The 13,443-nt window shown below is 44.9% G+C and overlaps 1 pseudogene; it reads left to right on the top strand.

Annotated features, from left to right (window-relative positions):
* The first annotated feature begins 6,059 nt into the window (after positions 1–6,059).
* On the top strand, positions 6,060–8,378 carry LOC147972586 (serine/threonine-protein phosphatase 7 long form homolog; annotated as a pseudogene).
* The last annotated feature ends 5,065 nt before the right edge of the window (positions 8,379–13,443 follow it).

Here is a 13,443-nt window from a genome sequence, read left to right as displayed (position 1 = left end):
TAGGATTTGGGCCAAGGTAGAATACCATGCCCGTTGTGCTTTTCCGGTCATCCACATCACGTGCCATGTCGCTATCTGAGTATCCACGAAGGATCAATCCTTCCTTTCCCTTTCTGTACGTGCAACCAAGATTAATAGTGTCTTTCACATAGCGCAAGATTTGCTTGACCGCGCTCATGTGTTCGGTTGCCGGCTTCTCCATGAAACGACTCACAATCCCGATTGAATAAGCCAAGTTAGGTCGGGTATGCACCAAATATCTTAGGCTGCCCACAACGCTTCGATACATTGTGGTGTCCACCGGCGGATTTGAGCTACGCTTGCTCAACTTGTGTCGTTGGTCCATTGGAGCTTGTGTGTCGTAGCAACCTGTCATGCCACACTTGTCCAATAACTTGACCGCATAAGCCGATTGACATAGGGAAATCTCCCCTCGAGCACGTGGTCTATACAAAGAACTCCAAAGGATCAAACCTGTTAGTTGGAGTTTATGTCGACGATCTGATTATCACCGGAGATAGCGTGCAAGAAATTGAACGTTTCAAGACGCAGATGAAGAAGAAGTTTAGCATGAGCGATCTGGGATTACTCAGCTATTACTTGGGCATCGCAAGCCACAACGGATTCTTCCAGGCCTCGTCGCTACAAGACCCTTAAGAAAGTCTACAAGTACGCAAAGCCAGTTACGCTCGAGTACTCGGATTTATGTTTACTCGGAGTTGAGGAGCCGACGAACTTCGTAGAGGCGAGCAAAAGTTCAAGTTGGATGCACGCCATGGATGAGGAGATGAAGGCGATCGAGAGAAATGGCACGTGGACTTTGGTAACCGGACCTCCAAACCAAAAGGCCATAGGTTTAAAGTGGGTTTACAAGTTGAAGAAGGACACAAAGAGTGCCATTGTGAAGCACAAGGCAAGACTCGTTGCAAAGGGCTACATACAACGTTAAGGAGTTGACTATGAGGAGGTGTTTGCACCGGTTGCTCGAATCGAGATGGTGAGAGTGCTCCTAGCTTTGGCAACACAAGAGGATTGGAAGGTTCATCATATGGATGTGAAATCCGATTTCCTCAACGGCGACCTCAAAGAAGAAGTGTACGTGAAACAACCCCTCGGCTACGAGAAAAAAGGCGAAGAAGGGAAAGTTTACAAGCGCAAGAAGGCACTTTACAGGAAGCAAGCACCAAAAGCTTGGAACTCAATGTTAGACCGAAGTTTGGTCTCGCGCGGGTTCAAAAGATGTCTCCTCGATGATCCGAAAGACAGTCTACCAAGCACCAAAGAACTGGTGAAGATTGAAGACGGGACCAAAAAAGAGTGTTGCCATCAAGCTATGGATGAGTTGACAACAATAAAGATGGTCCCTGAAATACTACGAAGAACAGCAAAAGCAATGTCAAGGATATTGCCTATGAGTAGTAGTCGTTGCATTTGGGATCGCGGTCGCATCGAGAACGTCATGTTTAGGAGGTGAATGTAGGAATAAACCTTACGCGTAGTAGCTGTGTCCTAGTCGGACACTGATCAGGTACCAATAGTAATAGTAGGATTAGAAATCCTAACCGAGTAGTTTAGATAGCTACTCCTAGCTGCTATATATAGGTACGTGACCCCCCTGTAATCTGTACCACAACGAAAGCAATAAGCAAAAAAAAGGCACGTCAAGAGCCTCTGGCAATCACCAAATATTCCTCTATTTGTTCGCTATAAGTCACGATCCGCCGACGAGACAATTAAGTCTAGCTAGCTACGCTACTAGAGGTTCACGTACACGTACGGTGGTTACGCCGGCCCGGCAAGTTGCATGTACGTGGCTACTGTTGTTAATCCATCCAGCTGCCTGCCTGTGTGCTAGCTTTACAAGTACGTGGAGTTCCTGGGTGATCTGATCTGGAAGATCAAAAGCCAACAGGCAAGAGCTGACCACTCCATCGATTTTGCAAAAGAAATAGCAGGGGAGGGGGGGCTAAGAGAGTTTAGACCAGAAACAATAATTGCAGTCTTACATTGCTAAGAGAGTTTAGACTAGTCTATACAGCCTTGGTCATACAAGAAACAATAATGCAAAGATTACCTTAAAAAAATGCAAAGACTTTGGAAAGTACAGTAGTAGTATGCTAATTTGGGAGTTGACAATTTCAGCTGTCTACATCGATACTAGCATATTGCCGAAGTATTACACCATCTCCCTTTTCAAGGTAATGAAATTCACAGATATATTCATGTCCACATTCTCCGTCATTGTAGCGTGCTCAAAGCCCCTGCAAAGATCCAGCCAGAGCTTTCTCATGTAAAGCACAACTGCACTTGTTGAGTGTGGACCACAAGTGTTACCTGCTTGATTTCTTTTTCTTATGTGTTAGCATCCCTTTAGGGCTCATTTGGTTGCAACAATTTCCCCCGGGATCCCCGCCTGATACCAGGGCGCAAGACCCACGAGATAAATCAGCCCCGGGAGAATCTTCTGTGCATTTGGTCGCCCGCCTGTCAGGGGTTATCCGACCCGTACCCCGCCATTTCCACGGGTAAATATTCCATGACCCCGGACGTCGGGGAGGAAATCCTCACGCTCGCCTCGCCTGCTCCTCCGGCGACCTTCTCCTCCTCGCTCCAGCGTGCCCCCTCCTCCAGCAGCAGCTCCTATGTGTAGCTTCTTCCCCATGTAGACTAGTGGCATCTCCATCCGGCAGCCAAACGATGGAGAGATAATTCCTCGTGATGTTGAATGCGTCAAGGAAATCTCACCCGTGCCTTCTTTACCCTGGAATTTCTCTCACCAGCAACCAAACGAGGTTAATGTTGCAGTTTTTTTACTGCAGCATTGGGATGTAAAGTTGTCAGAGAAAGTCACTAGAATTTGCCTGTTCTTTTCTCAGCATTATTCCTCAGAGGCTCAGACTTTGGAAAAGATGTGATCACTGTTTGAGAGAGAACATGACAGGTAAAGAGCTGTTGAAGAGAAAAAGAACTGATCTGAGACGTGCTGATGTGCACTTCACATAAGGATCCGAAACAACATCAAGGTTGACATGGGAGGCGTTCTGTTACAATAATTTTCGTTCGGTTCAACGCAATAAGAGCGTCTACAACCACGATTGCCAAATTTGGCACCTATATGTCAGACAGTGATCGGTCACTCCCCATTTCTCCACACACCCGTCCTCTTCAAATGCCCCCCCCCCCCCCCCCCCCAAGTCCAAATGCATACAATCCATGCAACTACGTGGATCAACCATAATCCATACATAGATTGGGGATAAGTTCTGTACAATATGACCCAAAAGAGCAAGTTCATCACCGGACATCACTAGATACATAGATAAACTAGATATAAACAACAAGTACATAAATAGCGCCGAACATCACCATTTCATATATTCGTCAATTTTATAAACATTCATTAAAATTTCATATGTTCATAATTTTGAAAAAATCTTAAACTTCTAAAAATATTGATGATTTTAGGAAACTTTTTAAATTTTAGAAATGTTCAAAACATTTATATTTCCATGTTTTTTTAATATACGAATTTTCAAAATATTACAAAAATTCACGAAAATATAAAGATGATTATTTAAAGAATGTTCATTGCTTTCTCTAAAAACAATGTTCATAATTTTTAAAAAGATAATAAGAAGGAAAAGACAACACACACAAGATAAAAAGGGGGAAAGAAAAAACATGAAGATAAAAGAAATGAAATAAACAAAAAATGTAAGAAAAAACAACTGAAAACAAGAAAATGGAAGAAAACCGCAATTAAAAAGTAAAAGAAAATCATACTAGAAAACTGGACATATAACTAACCTAAGAAGAAAATCGTAGTTGAAACGAATTCATGCTAGCTAGATGAGAAAAACTGAACTGAGCCTGACCCTGAATGATCGGCGGGTGTGGGTTTATTCGCCGTATGTCGCGGGCAATTCCTATTTCTCTCTTTGGGCTGGACACATAGAGCAAAAGTGCACCCCCCCGCCCATGGTCAGCTCACTTGTTAAAAAACCCTGGAAAAAACTCGCTAAAAGAAATGTATAAATAATTGCAACAACAGAATCTAATGGGAAGCCAATCTATGTTTAAAAACAATGAAAACATATGAAGCATCTAAAAAGAGAGAAAAAAACTATTGAATTATAGTCAAAAGAATGTCATTTATATTTAAGAAAAAGTGTGAACCGGTGAACTACATAGGTAAGCTGCAATCGCCCAACAAATGCACAATTCATAAAAATAAAAAATCTAATGAAAGAAATAATTTAGGACTAATATGCATGAACCGATGATTTGGCATGGCAGCCCTGCATGCATAAACTAGCGCAAAAATTGTAATTTGTGAATTAAATGTTTGACTTAGTTTGTGACATGGTTGCATGGCTAGGAAAATTAGGTAGTGAGTTGTAGCTATTTAGAAATAGAGGATTATGGTTTTAGGAAGGTCCTGCTTTTATTTATTTATTTATGTTTTTTCTCTTTGTTGCCTTTAATCTTTTTGTTTCGTTCTTTCATTTTTTTTCTTTCAGATTTTAATTTATAACTTTCAAAATAATGCTAAATTTCCAAATTCAGGAACATTTTTTTAATTTGGTAGTAACAGTTTTTATAATTCATCTTTTTAATGAAAATTGTAATCATTTTGATAAATGCAAAATTTTATTTTAAAATCCATGAACCTTTTATGAACTTCTGGAACATTGTTTTCAATTCACAAACTTTTTCTAAAATAAAAAACGGACTTTTTCTTAAATTTATGAATATTTTTACAAATTTATGAACTTAGTTCTTGAACATTTGCAAAATCAAGAACAGTTTTTAATTTTATAAAAAACAATTCACAAACTTTTGGTTAAAGTCATGAAGATTGAAAAATTCACAAACGTTTTCTGAAAATAATTATTTATGTTTGACGAAAGTTTTTATAGTTCGAGGACATTTGTTTTAATTATTGGAACATCTTACAAATTCCTTGTGCTTTTTTAAGTGTTTCTTCCTCCCTATTTTATTTTTCTTCTTGTATCCAAATAGGCAAAAGTTTGTGTATCCTTAATTAGGAACAGGACGTCCCTACGTTGCTGCACGCGCGGGGCATGGAAAGCGAGCTAATAAAACGAAATTGGTTCGTGGAGAACTGTTAGCGCACGATCTGCGACCGACGCGTGAAAAATCACAAAACTGGCTCTTTGGCCAAAGTTCAGCACAAAATGAACCCTTTTTCAAAATATTTCACAAATTGGCCCTTTCCTCATGGCGCCCGCACCTGGTGCGCCATGCTAAACATCATAACGCCCTAGTCAAGGGCGCCATGTCGCGGCGCTGACCAGCCACGTCGGTACACCTAAGCCCATCTGTGGTTGCATGACGCCCTAGGGGCGGGGGCGCTATGGGCGTGACCATGACGCCCTGGACGGGGGCGTCATGCCCCTTCGATGAAATTACCCCTGCCGCCATGATTCACTACAGAGAGAGACAGAGGCTCGTCTCTGTTCTTCCTCTCATCGCCCAGCCCGCCGCCCCTCCCTTCCCTCCTCCAAATCCGCTGCCAAGAAGGATAGATCGAAGGGGAAAACTGGTGGATCTTCTTCCCCTCCTAATCCTCTAGGTAATCCCCCAACTTTCTCCTCTTTTTATTGGTTAATTTTGTTGCATACACCCCATGTGTTGAAACCCTAGTTCATCCCCTTTTTCAAAATTTGTTGATATTTGCATTTGTATTAGAGATGTATGGGTAGGGATATGTATGGTATGATTAGTATTTGGTACTTATCATAGGTTTTTTTAGTTTTAATGTATTTGGTAGCAAATTTGACATAGAGAATAGAAGGTTGTGTGCAAATGTGTGTGTGCATATTCACTTGTATGGATGATTTGGCTTAGGTACAGATTTGTAGTTGTATGTATCCATTTGTTGTATGGATATGGATATTTGCACCTGTATGTATGTTTATATTTCCATTATTCTGGATATTTACAAATGAAAAGGAGGCTTACGATGTACATTGTAATTTTGTAGGATGGCTTCTCTGATCCATCCATCGTACGATCTACTTCATCATGCACGGTTCATGGCAGATGAAAGAAGGGTTTTTGATCAGCTTCACTTGAGGTCTGGTGCAGTTCATGAGAAGATGGAATATGACGAACGATACAAGGAGTATATCCGGAAGACTGGGCTTCTCCCATTTGTCTCACTCGTGTCTCGTTCGATGCTGAAGATGAATCCTTGTGCGATCACGGCACTAGTTGACCGATGGCGCCCTGAGACACATACTTTCCACTTCTTTGTTGGAGCGATGACGGTGACTTTGCAGGATGTTACAATGATCACTGGACTTCCTATCAAAGGAGAGCCTATTTGTTTTAGCACAGATTTAGAGGGATGGCGTGAGACTATGGTGGGACTCATTGGGAAGGAGCCGGGGGTGCAAGGGAAGTCCGCCGGTGCAAGTTATCATTGGATTGCTGAGAACTTTAGTAAGTGCCCGGATGATGTTGATGATGAAACAGTACAATAGTATTGCAGGGCATACTTGTGGTATGTAGTCAGCCGGACTCTTTTTTCGGATGGCACGGGCGTGAATGCTTCCTTTATGTGGTTAAAGTTGTTTGCTGGGTGGGAACATGGACTGAGTTCGGGTACGGTGGCACTAGCTTATTTGTATCGGCGGGTAACTAGTTTTGCATAGTATCTTAACAATGTAGATATTTTATATGGTTTGTACTGACATATCTACTATTTGTGTGTAGTTGGACGAGGCTTGCCGTAGGGGCGTGGATCCAAAGAACACCGCCAAGGCAAAGGAAGCCAATATCGGTGGTCCCATGCTTCTCTTGTCGGTCTGGAGTTGGGAACGCTTGCCAGTTGGGCGGCCAACGCCTGCGGGTCTTGGTTATGAGCCATGGGATGATCATGATGACCCGGGACGTATGCCTACATGGGCGTATAAGTGGGACAAGGTTGAAGGTTTTGTTGGCAATTCAAAGACCATGTATTTGCACTATTGCAACGAGATCGACATCATGACCCCGGAGCAGGTTAGTTTGCTGACTGTGTTGCCCCTTCGGTTTTCCAAAAATCATAGTAAGCATCTATTTTATTATTTCACGCTACAGGTGACCTTGGAGCCATACGGAACGGTAGGCAATATTGGTAGAAGTCTCACTTTCAGATTGAATCGAAAGTGTTATGAAGAAGCAAACCTATGGCGGATGCGTTGCCCGTTGATTTGTTACTATGCCGTTGAGTTTCATCAGCCACAGCGGGTTATGACACAGTTTGGCTTATATCAGGAGACCCCGCCAAAGTACAAGGACACTTTGATACATATGCATAGGTAAATGCTTAATACTACTTGAAGGTATTCTTTTTATTGTTTCATGCTACTAACGAACATGATTAATTTGAATAAGCAGCTTGGACAAGATGAAGCAAAAGAGTATAAAGAAGTGGAATCGTGAGCATGACATGTATATCCAGGAGTTCAAGCACAAGATCAATAAGATTGAGCTCTCATTGCGTGAACCTACTTCTAAGCCTCCCCCGCGGGCTTTCGATACGGAAGCATTCAACCACTATCTCATGTGGTTTCGTTCCGTTACTCGTACTCAAATAAACCCGCCGGCATTTGATCCAAATGACATATTGCATGAACCCAATCTGGGGTTCGACCGGATGGCCAACATGCAGTACAACAAACTTATAAGAGATGGTAGATGGTATGAATCGGCGCCTGTTGTCCGCTTTGTGGTAAGTTACCGTTATCTCTAGTTGGAACCATAAGAAACATTGAACCGAACATGATTTATTTTGTCGTTTTGAACAGCAATCCGAGATCTCGAAGCATGTGAACGACGCTAGCGAGGCACTCAAGTACCCTCCAGGTGATGAGGCGTACAACAAGCTAAAAGCTTTTGTTGAGGTATGACGCTTCGTAAATTGATTTCCATACACACTTGTTAATGTTTATCTCCTTACTTTGACATGTTGATTTCACAGCGGAGCAAGTCTTGGGCACCTGGCCTGGGTGCTCTACTAGGCGGCCGCTCCATCGATGCCGCCATGCCTTCTACGTTGAGGTCGAGATCATCATCAAGTGCCACAAAACACCCACTCGACGACTCGGTTGATGGCGAGGGGGGAGGAGGGCGGTGAACAGACGCATGATGAGATCAACACCTCGCAGATGCCCGATGCACCCCAGCCTAGTCAAAGGCGTGGAAAGTATACTCCGCAAAAATACGACAGGAAGGCACGTAAGGCCCCGGTGATCGAGGCCGCTTCAGAGGAGGAGGAGGAGGAGGTGGAGGTGCCGCTGCAGAGGAGAAGGCGCTTAGTGAAGGGGAAGGATGCTGCACCGGCTAAGAGGTGGGAAGGAAGGAAATGATGCATTTTTCTTGAACTATGTAGGAAACTTGATGCATTTGTGGTGAACTATGTATGAAACTTTGTCTTGAACTATGTATGAGACTTGATGCATTTGTGGTGAACTATGTATGAAACTTGATGCATTTGTGATGGTTCTCTTCCACCTAATGTTCTTGAAGCATCAGCAAAACTCCAGCAACAGCAGCAGCAGTACTCAGCAAATGGCTAGTTGACAGCATGGCGCCATGCCTGTTGACAGCATGACGCCCTGGGTCAGGGCGCCATGCCTGTTGGCTGCAGAAACGGCTAAGGACCCACATTTTTGCTCTCTAATGTTCAGGGCGTCATGCTAATTAAGTGAACACGCCATGCATGGCGTCCCAGGGTGGGGCGCTGTGCATACTTATATGACGCCCTTTCCGAGGGCGCCATGGTACTGCACATTTTTTTAACTTAGTTTCCCGCAGATTAAGAACTCAGTTTGATCCATATTATTCAACAGAAATAAGACATCAGATCATACATAAGTTCAGACATAAATGCGGGACATAGAAAGTTTCATGGACATACAAACGGTTCATGTCACACATAAATGCGGGACATACAAAAGGATCACGTCATACATAAGTTCACACATTCCACACACCTAACATGACCAACACATACATAAGATTCACGCCCCAAGCCAGTAAGCAAAGCCACGTCCTCGAGCTCCATCGTCACCACGGCCACGTCCTTGAGCTCCACCGTCACCACGGCCACGACCTCGAGCTCCACCATCACCACGGCCACAACCTCGAGCTCCACCGTCACCACGGCCACGTCCTCGAGCTTCACCGTCACCACGGCCACGTCCTTGAGCCCATTACCGTGGCTCACACCACCATCACCATCTCGTTTTGATCTCTTTCTTTTTCCCCTTGAGCTACAACCTCTACTATTGTGCCCCTCGTTGTTACATTCACCGCAACGGCTGATATCACGAGGCTCTGCGAAATGTTGTCTGCCCCATTCCTTGCGGAATCCACCACCCCAATCATCCATGTCACCCAAGAAGCGCTTTGTCTTTCGTCTTCCACGTATCACCACCTTCATTTCCAAATCAGGGTATAGTGGGGGTCCATGGTATTCCGGCCATTTAGATTGGTCTAGATAGGGATGAAACCTCGCAGCCCATGTATTTTTGACCGCATTGATCGAATACTCCTCCAATCTTAAATTGTTGGTCATGTTGACACTCACATTTCTAGTACGAGATGCAGCCATCAAGTGAGAGCACGGGAGATGATACAATGTAGGCCTCTCGCATGAACACGCGCCCATCTTAAGATAAACCTTGAAGGAGCCACCTCAATATGGCACGCCGTAACGTGACATTCCACCGTGCTCATCAACTTGTTAAATCAATTCTATGTTATCAAAGGACTGGATTTTGTGTGAATCCGCCTTGCTTGCTTGGTATTCCATCCAATCGTCGCCCTTTGGTGGATACTTGTACATATTTTTGGCCTTGTTTTTCCCGGACATCAAGTTGGATGTTTCTTCACTATACTTTTGAAAATAGACATTCAACTTCTGGAATGTATACTCTACTATTGCTGTCACCAGCAATGCACGGACACCCTTTAGCACCATGTTGAAACATTTAGCCATGTTGTTTGTCATGTCACCGTACCTCACTCCATCGTTGTCAAAAGCTCGTGCCCACATTCCTTTATCGGCAAGATTCCTATTTAGGAAATCTTTGCCACCATTGTTTGCTTTGGCATACACTTTGTCCCATAATTTCTTAAAATATCTAGTGGTGAATGGGAGACAACAATCATGAAGAAGGTCAGACAATTCCATGTCTCCACATGCTCGGTAAAAGTTGGAAACAAAATGCCTCATGCACCACCTATGGTGCACGCGAGGATGTCCTGGAATGTCAATCTCCACTGCATTGAGTATCCCTGGGTGGCAGTCCGAGATGATGCAAACCTCTCTTTTAGGTCCAATTACCTTGGTCCTCACTAGACTAAGAAACCACTCCCAGTTGTCATTGTTCTCCGCCGACACCAAAGCAAACGCCAATGGAACCAATTTGTCACCACCATCATTAGCCATGGCGATCAACAATGTGCCCTTGAACTGGCCGGTCAGAAATGTGCCATCCACGGACATAACCGGCCTACAATGCTTGAAGGCCCTAATGCATGGCTCAAAAGTCCAGAATGCACGTCCAAATATACGAATGTTTGCATCGTTGTATATCCTTGTTCTCACGCCATCTGGCTCCACAATATAGTACATGCCAGGATTTTCTGCCGCCATCGCTTTCAACCCCATCGCGAGGCAGTTGTATGATTCTTCCCAACCACCATACAATATCTCAAAGGCAGCTTGCTTGGCCTTCCATGCCTTCCCATACTTCACCTCGTACCCAAAAACCTCCTTCACCATCTCCATCAAAGCCCAAATGGGATATGTCGGAAGTATCTTTATGGAGGCTGAAAATCGATATGCAATGAATTTGGAGGTCAATTGACGGTGATCATCCTTTACATTAGCATCATCAATATCCTTGCCACTACATAGATGGTGAAACACGGAACTTGTAATCTTCCATTGTGGCCCGCCTTTGACACATCTTGCACGGATAACCCAAGGGCAATGATTCTTGTGTTCCTCACATTTGACCACATAACGCACTTTTGAGTTTGACTTCTCCACAATGAATGGCCGATGAAACTTAACCGCGTAGTCCTTGGCCCATATTTGAAGTTCTGTCAAGCTTTCAAAGATTGTTCCTTCACTAACACCATACACACTTGCTTTGGTATCTCGCTTTGAAGTTAACCTTGGTGCAAGAATTTTACTTGTGCCACCATCAACAATCGCCTTATCGGCTAGGCTTAGATCATGAAACAATGATGTCTTGTGACTACGGCCTATTACCTTCTTGAAAGCATTGGCTTCTTTAGCCGTCAAACCATCCTCATCTATTTCTTCATCCGGGCCTTCATCCTCCGAGTCCCACGCATAGGACCTATTGTAAGGAATCTCATGGTCCATGTCCTCTTCCATGCAATTTGCCTCAACATCACCAACATAATGGTCATGAAGATAATCCTCCGATTCATCACCCTCAAACTCACCACCATCCATGTGCAAGTATTCATTATCAACTTGGTCATTCCCGTCGGGGCTCAAACATTGGGTCATTGGAGGTTGGCTCATTGTTGTGTCATGCACATCCGGAGTGACATGTGTTGAATCTTGAACCGGGCTTCTAGCATCATATGAAGATGCACACCGATTCAAATCAATGTGCAGCCGAGCACGAACAACCTTTGTGGCAAATAACTCAAATGATTTATCTTGTGAGGCCAACACACTCTCTTTATATGCTTCCCAATGAAACTCAGAGTGAAGAGGCATTATCTTCCAACGAATATGTTGCCCGTACCCAACATTATACCTTTTGATTAAGTCTACTCCATCGCTTTCTTCCATCCAATTCAACCTTCTTCGAAGCTCAACCAAAACCTCCTCAAGGCTAGGACTTGTGGGAAACACCATCACTACCGGCTTCTTCTTCGGGTCACCATACTCCGCATCTCCCTTCTCAAAGGAGACAAAGTCCACATGATGCACATTGACGATCCTTGCCATCTAGAATCATAAACACCAAAATGCATCAACAAAATAAGAAAAATTGGATGACCTAGGGTTTCCCCAAATCCCCACAATGTTGAGATTTCAACCAACAAAAAGAGAATGAATGATGGAGAATACCTTGAGGGGTCGAAGGGAAGGATAAATCACTGATTTGGAGCTCCGATCCACGAAATTTTGTGGGCATTAGGTAGGGGCTTGAGTGGGGCGGCCGGGGTGGAGAAGGGGAAAAGTGAGGGTTTGTAGAGGGGAAAACAGGGGAGACTCTGTTTTCTTCACGCAAGGGGCATGGCGCCCTGAGCAGGGGCGTCATGACCATCAGCATGGCGCCCTGGCCTAGGGCGCCATGGTGGTATGTCCATGCCAACGTGGCAAGTCAGCGCTGACTAGTATGACGCCCTTGACCGAGACGTTATGATATCTAGCATGGCGCCCCGGGCGCGGGCGTCATGCGTGTAGGGCCATTTTATGAAATATTTTCAAAAAATGGCCATTTTGTGCTGAACTTTGGCCAAATGGTCAGTTTTGTGATTTTTCACGACCGACGCTTCCTCCCCAACAGTTCCCCTGCGTGCACGCTCACTGTTGGTGCTTCCACGTAAGAATCGTGCATGCGTCGGCTGCACTTTCGTCGTGCGTATAGCAGCACTGCTAATCAAAACACAACACCCGTGCGACGTGCGAGGTCTACTGTCTGTCTACATGCCCATGTGACGAGAAGCCAATCCTTAATTCACAGGCATGACAGGAACCCATTCCAAGGTCGACACGTGGGCATCCATTCTGCGGTGGCAGGCACACGCCATGATTGCTTCGATCAGAGAAAAGGTAACGAATCCCTGCTCACATCCCCGCCTGACCGCTGCCTGTGTGCGTCTGGTTGCTTGCACAACACTTGGACTGTACTGTAGCTCTTTACTAGACTCGCTGGTTGGCCTTGGGTTGTCAGCTTACGCGGGCTGGAAAATTCGACGTACCAAAATATTGAGTTTGGTTGGGGGCCAAATTTTCGGAGCCACGCCAAAATATTGGCCGGCAGTTCAGATTCTAAGAGCATCTCCAGCCGTTCAGCCTCCCAGGGCGCCGAAAAAGAGCGGCATGAGGGCGAACCGGCGCTAGATTGGCCCCTAGGGGCGACCTAGCTCCCAGCCACGCCCCCAGGCGCTGCCCTCCAACCACGGCAAATTCAAACATAGTCTCATTCCTGCTCACAAAATAGACGCCACAAATCCGGCGATCACGCGGCCACAAGTTCGGCGTACAAAAAACAAAAAAGACGCGTGTGTGCATCAGACGGCGAGGTCAGCCTCCGGTATCGGCGGAGTCGACGTGCGCGGGCTTGGTGGGGTCTCTGTGCTGCGCGGCGTCGGCGTGGTTTCTGTGCTGCGGGTGTTCTCGGCGGTATCATCAGTCGGGCTTGGCGGCGA

This window comes from Triticum urartu, chromosome 5A, assembly GCF_056163025.1.
Source record: "Triticum urartu cultivar PI428250 chromosome 5A, HENAU_Tu73, whole genome shotgun sequence".
Taxonomy (NCBI): domain Eukaryota; kingdom Viridiplantae; phylum Streptophyta; class Magnoliopsida; order Poales; family Poaceae; genus Triticum; species Triticum urartu.
The sequence above is the reverse complement of the archived record's forward strand: the minus strand, read 5'-3'. Positions and strand labels throughout refer to the sequence as shown.